This window comes from Apteryx mantelli, chromosome 4, assembly GCF_036417845.1.
Source record: "Apteryx mantelli isolate bAptMan1 chromosome 4, bAptMan1.hap1, whole genome shotgun sequence".
Classification (NCBI taxonomy): Eukaryota; Metazoa; Chordata; class Aves; order Apterygiformes; family Apterygidae; genus Apteryx; species Apteryx mantelli.
In genome coordinates this window covers 70,634,336-70,644,219 of record NC_089981.1, presented here as the reverse complement: position 1 = coordinate 70,644,219, position 9,884 = coordinate 70,634,336, and positions in this window count along the sequence as shown.

The following is a 9,884-nucleotide window of genomic DNA, read 5'->3' as shown; positions in this document are numbered from 1 at the left end:
TGTATATGGTCTCCATGCTAAATTCCATTATTTATACAACAACATCCGTTGCCACTGGCTTTCCTGGAAAGAAGGCTGCATTTGACCCGTTCACTTGCCTGCACATGTGGGCTGGAAGAAGAGAACAGAATGTAAATGATGGCGCAGATATTGCTTTGTTCTATGTACGCGAGCGCCTTCGTTACGCCAGGAAATCAAACAGCAATGGTTTCTGCGACAGCTGCTTTCTAAAGGAATATTTTAAATGAATAAATCTTCAGGTTTAACATAATGTGGTGCTTTGACTGGGCATGTTCAAGCCACATGAGATAATTAAAGTGTTTTAAAACTTCATCTGAAAGCACAGATGATTAACAATGATGAGAAATGCTGCGAAAAACATTCCAAGGCGAACATTTGTCAGAATTAATAACAAACATATACTGTGCTTTTAATATTCTGCTGTTTGACATTGTTTCGATTACCTATAAATCTGCAGGTTTTGTTTATATTTCTGTTTGTGTTAGGATTGGTTGCCTCTTTATATTTGACCAGTAGTGCTACCATTCACTGTGGTGTAAGAAATCAAATAATGATTGTATATATAGCAATCCAAGGACTACAGTGCAGGAGACTGTAAACACAAAATTTTTAATTCTCCGCTTACAATCACAAGCAATGTTCTCTCGAAGTTTTTAATGACAATATCTAGAAGTTTTTCCTAAATAACTGTCATTGAAAACAACGGCATCTTTTTTTTGCTAACTTGGCCCTGAAATGTAGTATTATCCTACCGCTGAGACACAACTTCTTGTTATCTGTGTATTTTCAATCAGTTAGACAATACAGAGCTATTGCAGACATTTTCCCTCTCCTGCTTTCTTAATGAATGCTGGTATGTCAACAGATCAGAGGAAAACACTTCTGATGGACATTGGTTACCAGCTAGTGAGGACCTGTGCACTAGGGACACGCTATTGCTAAGCTGCATATTGTGGGATGACACAGCAGTTTTCTCTGGAGCTGACATTTTCATATGTACACACCCAGTCTTAAACATAAATCGTTTATTGGCAAAATATTGCCTAGAAAAAAATAGAATTTGTCAGAATGACAACTAAGATGTTGATGAGTGCCTTGCCTTTAATTAGGAAAGGCAAGTGGAGAGAGCCATTAAAATAATACAGGCTCCTCTCATTCCTTTGCAGCTTTGTTTTTGCATCTCTAAAACATGGATCAGGCTGTGATGCAGGGACCTGATTTTAATCATCATCTTACATAATCTCTGCAATCATAGTAAAGAGCAGTGCTGCGCAGTGATTTTAAAAATAGCCTTATTTTGCCATCAGCATACTAATTAATACACTTGCTTATTCCAGTCTAGTTCATTCACTGTCTTAGTTATAGAAGACACGCTACCCGGGGTGTAATCAAAGACAACTAGATTTGCGTAATACAGTATTGTGAGGAGGAGATAATCAGGGAGGGAGCAAAACCTGCCTTCTGTTCCTGGTGGACGTTGCCTTTTATCTCCTCCTGGCGCGCCAGCGGGGAGGAGCTGTGCCTGCCGTGAGACCAAACTGGTGAGCCACCACGCAAAACGTGGACTTTGGGAATAGGGCCTGGACGCCTGCAGAGAGCTAGCCAGCCCCGGGCGCTCGTGCAGCCATTTTGAGTGGCTGAGCTTTGCAAGCAAGGTAGGGGGAAGGGAGTGGAAAGTAAAGCTCTCGCTGCCTGCCAAGGAGGAAAAGCGGATGGTGAGATAGGTTGCTGGTGTTGTTGGGGATGTTCAGGAGCTATTGGGGAAGGGCTGGAGAAGAAGTCCTGTCAGAAATCAAGGCTCAGGATGCAATGTAGGAGGCCAATATGGCTTTGTCTCTGCTAGTCCTTATGGTTTTGAGGGGCTTCTCCCTAATGGCAAGAGAGGTGACATGAACCACACTTCAGGATGCCTCATCGGGCCAAGGTGCCCTGAGCAGGTTGCCTGGCCAGTGGTGCCTACAGACCCTTCCCTGTGCTGGGGCCCCATCATTGCTCCTCCTCATTGAGCTTGGGTTTTCTGAGGGAGAAAGTAACTCTAGACAGAGCCAGGGCACCTGAGGCAACATGGGTAACCCCATTTGATTGCACCACTTCTCAAAGCATTTTACATGCTCTGCCTGGCAATCCACAGTGTGGTGGCTGGCTGTTCCCTGCTGCCACTGCTGCTGTCCCAGCTCAGCAACTGTCCCCAGTGAGCCTTGCATGACTTCTTCATAACAAAGTGCCATGCTCTGAACAGTCACATCCAATTATAGTGACAGTGCAGTCATTCACACTGATATTTAGCATAGTCCCCAAATGACAATAAACAGTACCAATTTTAGTATTAACTTTCTATAGGTAGAAAGCACAGCCATAGTAACATCTCCTAACTTCAGACATCTAACATAAGTGCTCAGTTAGGAGGCAGGGCTCTCTAGGGGCTAAGAACCCCCAGAGGGGTGATGTAGGTGCTCCCAAACACTCTCTACTGCCTCTGTGACTACACAGGGAGCCCAGGTTCCTAATTCAGGTACCAAAGCTAAATGATATTAAAATAATGCCGGGAGGATTTTCCTGAACCTCAGTTAGCCTAAACTTCATTACCTCCAGTGGACTGGAGGCTGATGAATGCTGATGTGAGCAAGAATAAAATCACAGCTCTGGAATTATTCCACTTGTTAAATGACTTGGAAGAGAATTATCAACGGATTCCTGGGTACCATGGAAGTTGGGTGCCTGTCTGCAGGATACATCTCTTCTTCTGAAAAGTAATGTTTCAGTCTTCCTTTCTTCTTTCTCACTATCCTGTTTTTCTTCCTATCAGGCAGTTGAACTTCTGTTTAGGTGATGGCAGGCTGAGTGCCACAAATAGAAAATCTGGGTACTAAGTACCTTTTGCCTTTTTTTCTTATCTGTGTTTCTACAATACCAGCTATTTACAAAGTGAGCCCTCTGACTTAACCCAGTGTCTGACCTCTTAGAAACGTCTAACCTTACTCAGGCATTGTGTTTGCTTTAGTAAGCTGGAGTGTAAACAAATATGAAAGGACAGGGGATGGCTAAAATTTGGTGCACAAGAAACCTAATTGCCTGGGCATTTAGTGCTCCCACACAGACGGTAGCTGTTTGCTTACCCTGCTGCTTTACCACTCCCTTCAAATGAGGCTGCAGTAAAATTAATAGTCTGTGACAATGTATCTAACTGGAAACAAATCACTCATCTCCATCATGCTGGTAATTTCATCTTTATCAACAATGGTGTTTACAGCAACTGGAAAGATCGTATGGGGGGGAACCCTGGTCTGTATAACAAGTAACTGCTCAGGAAGTAAGGACATGGCATGGCCTCACTTCCTCACTGAGTAGCCAGGCTTTAAAGACTACATTGAGTGGCCTATTTTCAGAGTTAAGTAACAGCAGAGAAGAAATGGATTAATTATTTCCAAGAGTTGAAGGAGATTTTTTGTAAAGCAATTCATCTTGAAACAGTCAAGTAATAACTTATGGCTAGCTGTATTTTTAATGTAAAGTTATAATCATTTCTGGTTCAGGGTTCAGAGGCAGAAGAAAAGATTATTTCCTCACGGGCAGGGAAAGCTTGTATTCCTTAAAGTGCCTTGAGTTGTTTATTCATGCAGACTGTAAATGCCACTAAAATACACAAGAGCTAGCCATGAGGATAACTGCTTGATGTGTATAAAAATAAAAAGACAAACATATTTCATTTTAAAAAGACACGCTCCATAAAATATAGATTCTGAGACAAAGTGAGAAGCTAGAAAGGGGCTGCCAAAGGAAGAGGTAGGTTGCCAAAAGGGTTATCCTCTCCAGTGTTTTCCACTGGGGCCATGGCAAGGGTTCATCAGATAAGACTCAGTCCACTCCTATTCCTAAGGTTAGGTTTAGGGTTAAGAGGGAGAAAAAGCCTGGAGCTCCGGTATGAGTGAGATGCAAAGGAGCTACCAAAGGAAGGGGTAGATTGCCAAGACAATTGTGTCCCAAGAAACTTTTCATAGGGGCCCTGCCTGGGGGTTTTGGGTGAAGGCTCAGCCCATGCCTAGGATTAGGATTAGGATTAGGATTAGGATTAGGATTAGGAGAGAGACAGAGCCTGTAGTTGCAGTGAGAGTGGGGCTGCAGAGGGCCTGCCTAAATAAAGGGTAGGCTGCCAAAAGAGTTCTTCCCAAGAGCTTTTTCATGAGTGCCAGGGTTGGGGGTCATGGGCTAAGGCTCAGCCCACACGTAGGATTCGGGCTAGGAGAGAGACAGAGCCTGGAGCTGCAGCTGGAGTGGGGCTGCAAAGGGGCTACTGAAGGAAGGGATAATCAGCTAGAAGAGTTCTCACCTGATAAATGTTTCACTTGGGTCAGGGGTTTTGTTTGGATCTGTTTACCAGTAAGTATTACCAAACGGTCATGGGGTTTCTGCTGGCTTTCATCTGCTCAGGCTTGTGCTGATGCATGACCTCATGGAAATGGCCCCAGACCAATCTCCATGTTGTTCAAGACAGCTCACTGGCTGCCTATCTTTGGATTTGAATTTTCAAACTGCACATTCTCCGCCTTGATCTCTGGCTATCACCAGAGTTAGCCAGGTAAATACTGGTAGATTTGTTGTTTTTAAGTACACAGCACATCCTGGCTGGGTTTTGGTCACACCTGGGATAGAAGCTTGCAATTTCTCCTGTACTGTGGCTCATTCTTACCCAGAGTCTGAATATGTACTGATGGCCTGTTACCCATCCAGTGAGGCATGTGGGGATGTGGTGCAACATGCAAACTATTTTCCACTGTTAACTAATGAGAATAGGTGAGAAGATTTTCAGTCTGCCAGAGCTAACCCCACTCAAGCTGTGGGGATAATAGAAGACTGGTTGGTGGGACACATGGGTGTGTGTACATGGGGTAATACAGGAGCTGGTGCCAAAAGAACTGCATATGGAAACAATTCAGCATGTCAAACTTTGAAGTGCCCTGAGAAGCAGAGCTGAGTTACCTCGAGAGTAGTACAGCAGAAAGACACTTTCAGGATCTGATTTGACACCTCTGCATGGCATTTCTGTGTAGAGGTCCCTAGAGACATGCTAAAAGCTAGGCTCCAGCTTGCCAAGAGCCAGGCTGAGTGTCTGTAAGGTGCTGCTATGTAGTCATATTTTGTGCAGTCCATTTCCTCACAGAGCTTCCATATTAGAAGCTAAAGGAGTAAGACAAGTTATAGATGGGGGTGGCAGCATGGCCAGGCATCTCTTCAAGGGAAGAAGCAGAACTTCCACATACAATCTCTTCAGGAGTCTCTTCCCTGTAGGACAAGTAAAGCAAAGAGAAAAAGAAACCTACAGCCCCAAATGGAAGGTAACTAATTTCTACTACTAAGGATGCTATAGCGGGATCTTTCAGAGTCTGATTTCTCAGAAGGACTGAGTGATTGCAGCATTTGCTGTCTTACACTGGCAATAAGGATGCTTGGCATCTGTGAGACACTTGAGGTACCTTTGCACAGCACTCTCCAAGAAAATCTTTTGTGCTGTGCCAGTGGATCAGCAGGTCAGACAGCAGCTGTGCTAGTCACGGGAGTCCTGTGTAAAATGGAAAGCAGAATTGCTTTAGGCATAGATCCTTAACACAGCAAAGTAAGGTTGCACTAGCTCACATTGTCTTTTAAGCAAACGTTTTCACTTCTCTAAGAGAACCTAGCCTGTGCCAGGTTTTCAGTGCAAGGGTGAATGCTTGAGTAAAATATTTTTCAGATGTAAAATTATCCTAGAATGATCATTTCATTTTCTTTGTGAACTTTTCCTGCAGGTGAATTCTTTACTATCATGATACCAGCTCCAAACTGAGGTTCTTGATGAAATGAAAAAGGTGTCTTGCACAGCCAGAATTAGTATCAGGGCCCTGAGTGCACTAATAGGCCTTAATGGCCATGACCAGCCTCACCTGGAGTCTCCACCCATTGCCCCTGCCAATGGACCCAGGAACTCCATTTAAGCTCAGTCCTGGGCTGTATGCCTCTGTCTGAGGTATGCTGTAAGAGTATTGGTCTCCAGTTCAGTCACGGCTATGCCTCTACCTGGCCGTAGACACTTGCTGATATGGACCCTGACCTGTGGACTGACTTTTTGGCCTGACTTCAGACCTGCCCTGTGACCATAGACCTGCCTAGTGATCACTGGGCTGTGTCTGACCCTCATTACCACCACTGGACCTGACCTTTGGACCTGCCTCATCACCATGAACTTGCCTGATGATCTGGACTCTTGGCTGAACCTGGCTACCATCTCTAGGCTTGCCCTGCTCAGGTGCAGTGGAACTGGGTGCTGGCTGGTGAGGCTCCTGCCCTGCTGGCCAAGTTGTTGCTCTCGGCTTCCTGTCTCTTGGTGAGCAGGTGGCCCAAGCAGCTCCCTGCCATTAAGTGGAGATTCAGGCCTTGTGGTCCTCCTTAAAGAGCTACGGGCCTCTAGGAAGTGCAGATGGGACATGCTGTGCCATGAAGTTAGCACACTATTTGCTCATTTAATCTGTTCAGTAGGCTGGAAAACATAACTAATTCATTTAAACTTCTATTGCAAAAAAAGTTGTCTAAATGTCTAATCAAGGTCAATTAGAAATCTAAATGGATTATGTTTTCTGTCAGGATACAAAAGACAGCCTTGCCTCTAATCATCAGTGCTCACAGTGAAGCCATCTTCTTGTGTTCCCTGAAGCTTTGAAGAGCTACCTCATGCCTTCAAGTCCTCTCTCTAACCAGAGCTCATTGCTGGAGGCCACCACAGTCTGCTCTGTGGAGAGCTGCTGCACAGGTGGGAGTGGAAAGCTCAGCTGTCTCCTAGGTGGACCTAAGACCTCAAACTCTCTTTGCCAAACTGTTCCCTGTGTGCTGACAAGTCTTATTATGGTAGATACTACTCTAGCTTTTGGTGATAAAATTCCATGTCTATGCCCTCATCTCTGAGTTTTGTGAAAAGGCCAGTGAAATTCATTAATTTGTTAGAATTGTAGTGTTATATCTAGACAATATTCTAAACTTACTGTTGTCAGATAATTCCATAAATACCAGTTATTACTTGTAGCCACTTTCTTAGTTTTAGTAAAAAAAATGCTTTTTTGGTCAATATTGGCCCATTGGTATGACATTTTTAATCTTGTCCAAGATTATGCCATCTAGGTAACTAAGTCATCAGTCCTGGTTTCACTGAAGTTGATGGCAGAACTTAAATTAGCTGAAGAGCAGGACTATACCTTTAATAGTGAATGTAGGTAGACAGGTAAATCTTTTTACAATGGTTCAGCTCCTAGAATTTTAAACTAATAGAAGGTTCAGTTACTACTTCTCTCAGCTTGTAATATTCTTTCTACTATTTCCCTGCTGCCTTCTCCTTTACACAGACTATTTTTCACAACTGTTGCAAGTAAGCTTTGTAGGCACTTGGGGCGGGGGGGAGGAGATGCACACAGTGATCCTGCCTCTTTTCCTAACACCTTCCTCTCCTCCCTTCCCTTCTCCCCCAGATGCACATTATCTTGTTCTGTTCTAACAGACTGTCTTCTAGGTGGGGTACTGCAGATACAATTAAATATGCTTCTGTATCAACACTGCTCCTAAGCAAAATATATTGATTGGTGAAGCTTTGGATCTACTTTAATCAAGTAATCTAAACAGGGCTTAAGCCTCAAAAGTCTGGTGATGCTCCTAGCTTCAAAGCTTTTACTTACACTGAATTAATTTATCCTGGATGTTCTAATGCTCCCAGCAACCCTATGGATTATACTGTTGGAGGCTGCAGTCAGGGCTCTGATAATATTCCCTAAGCTTAGACTGTATTGATTATAATGTAAAGGCAGAAAGGAGAGTGGGAAACACAAGGAGAAAACAAAAGGCTTTGATTTTGAAGAAAGCATGAATCTGTTCCTCCCTATAGCAGGCTGCTAGGAAGGAATATTGGAAGGTGTAAAACAGTTCTTCTTGACTTAAGATTTATTCTTATATGGACTGAGTGTCAAATGCTAATTTCCAGACTCTTTTGCAGAATACTCTAGGTGTATTATGTCATAAACATAATTCTTTGGCAAAAGAAAGGTTGGCTTGGATTTCATATGCAGTAGCTAGTGCAACATCATTTAGCATCAGTCCAATTTACAGTAGTATTGCCACTTCCCAGACGGGAACTCAGTCCAAGTGGAAGTTAGAAGCTGTTGGTGTCTAGCCACTTGATGCCAAGTTATATGTACTAATCACAAAACTGACACATGCTCAGGAAATAGATCTGTGCAGAACATTCTTATTACAAACTGACCTCTTCATATGTTTGAGGAGAAGTAAGGTTAGGATACAGAGTTGATGTACCTGTGGAAAAAGCTAGTTCCCAGGAAATGTCTAACCTGACATGCACTATATTCTGAAAGTTGCCATCAAATCTGCTATGATATGACCCTCTTTAGTGAGAAGAGAAGCGCAACGGTGTTTGTTTAAGCAAACTTAACTGCATGCAGTTCAGTGCTGGTCCAGAGTCCCTTGGGGCAGCAGGCACGTGAGCTGATGGCATCTAGTCACAAAGCAGCTCTACTGAAAATGCTCTGGGCTGGCAGGTTTGTTCCTGCTCATCTTAGATTATTCGGGAACTCTATATGGATTACTCTATCCCAGTACAGTACTTGCAGGTGAAGTCTAAAGAGAGATTAGGCAGTAGGACAGAGTTGCTGTTGATCAGTGGAGGGTAGCAAGGTGCTAATTAGCAGGAAAAAAAGATGTTAAATAGCTTCCTGTGTGACAGGATGCTGCAAGAAGAGAGCTCACAAGCAGTTAAGGTGGTACTTGGCAGTGGAGAGGAAGTGGCAGGTATTTTGTTGCCTATGCTTGTATTCTCCCTGTGCAGATGTTACCTGAGTGCTTTTAACACTGGACAGTATAAAGAAGTGAGGAATTCTCTTGAGAGAACAATTCTGCATCCACACAGAATAGTGGTTTTACTGACTCCCCTCTAAAAGACTCACAAAATTTCTTGACTATCCTTACCCTGGGAGTGTCTTCCAGAGTTTAAAATGAAAATAATATCAGTGAATGAATTAAAGCATGATTGAAAGCAAAGATCACTTTCATGATGTTGTTCGGTGCCCAGATAAAGGCCCATAATATTTTCAATACAGAACATCTCCTGCTTTATGAAACTCAAAGCCTATGAAGCGATTTCACACAGAGAGCTCTGATTACTATAGCAATAATTTCTTTTAACAGCCTTTCAAACACTTATTAATAGAAAAAATTATCAGTTCAAGCTATCTTCCCACTGCATGGCAAATATCAATGTTCACAGTGTGAACTTTAAAATCCCATCTGATTAGTTAATGTCCACAGTTATTAGTGCTCTGTCAATTTGGATTTCTATTGTCCTCCATTGATCTCAGTCTCTATACACTGTGCAGTGCACACCACTGAAAATGTAACTTACCTATCCGGAATGGCTGGGGATGATCTTCTGTCCTGCTGTTAAGTGGCAGTCAGTAAAACAGGAAGCTTTAGCCCAGTTTCCCATGATGGGCATTCCCCCCACCCCATCAACTCCCACCTCCCTGCTCACCCCTGAGGGCTGCATCAGTATGACAGCGTGTCTGAGGATACAGACCCCGGCTTCAACAAGGCAACAGGAAGGTGATAGCAAGGATTGGGTCACTTATCTTCTCTTATTTCACAGACCTTTGGTCATGTGCAGATGGCAGCTTTTCTATTTTCATCACAGCAGAGATTCCTGGTATTTCCCATAACTAGTGAGAAAAGACATAAAAAGAAGCCAAAAGGCTAGTCATCTGACCTAGTTAAGATATAGATAGTGCTGCACCTGGTGTTTGGAAAGCATCAGTGCTTCCAAACTATTGCTTTCTTCTAAT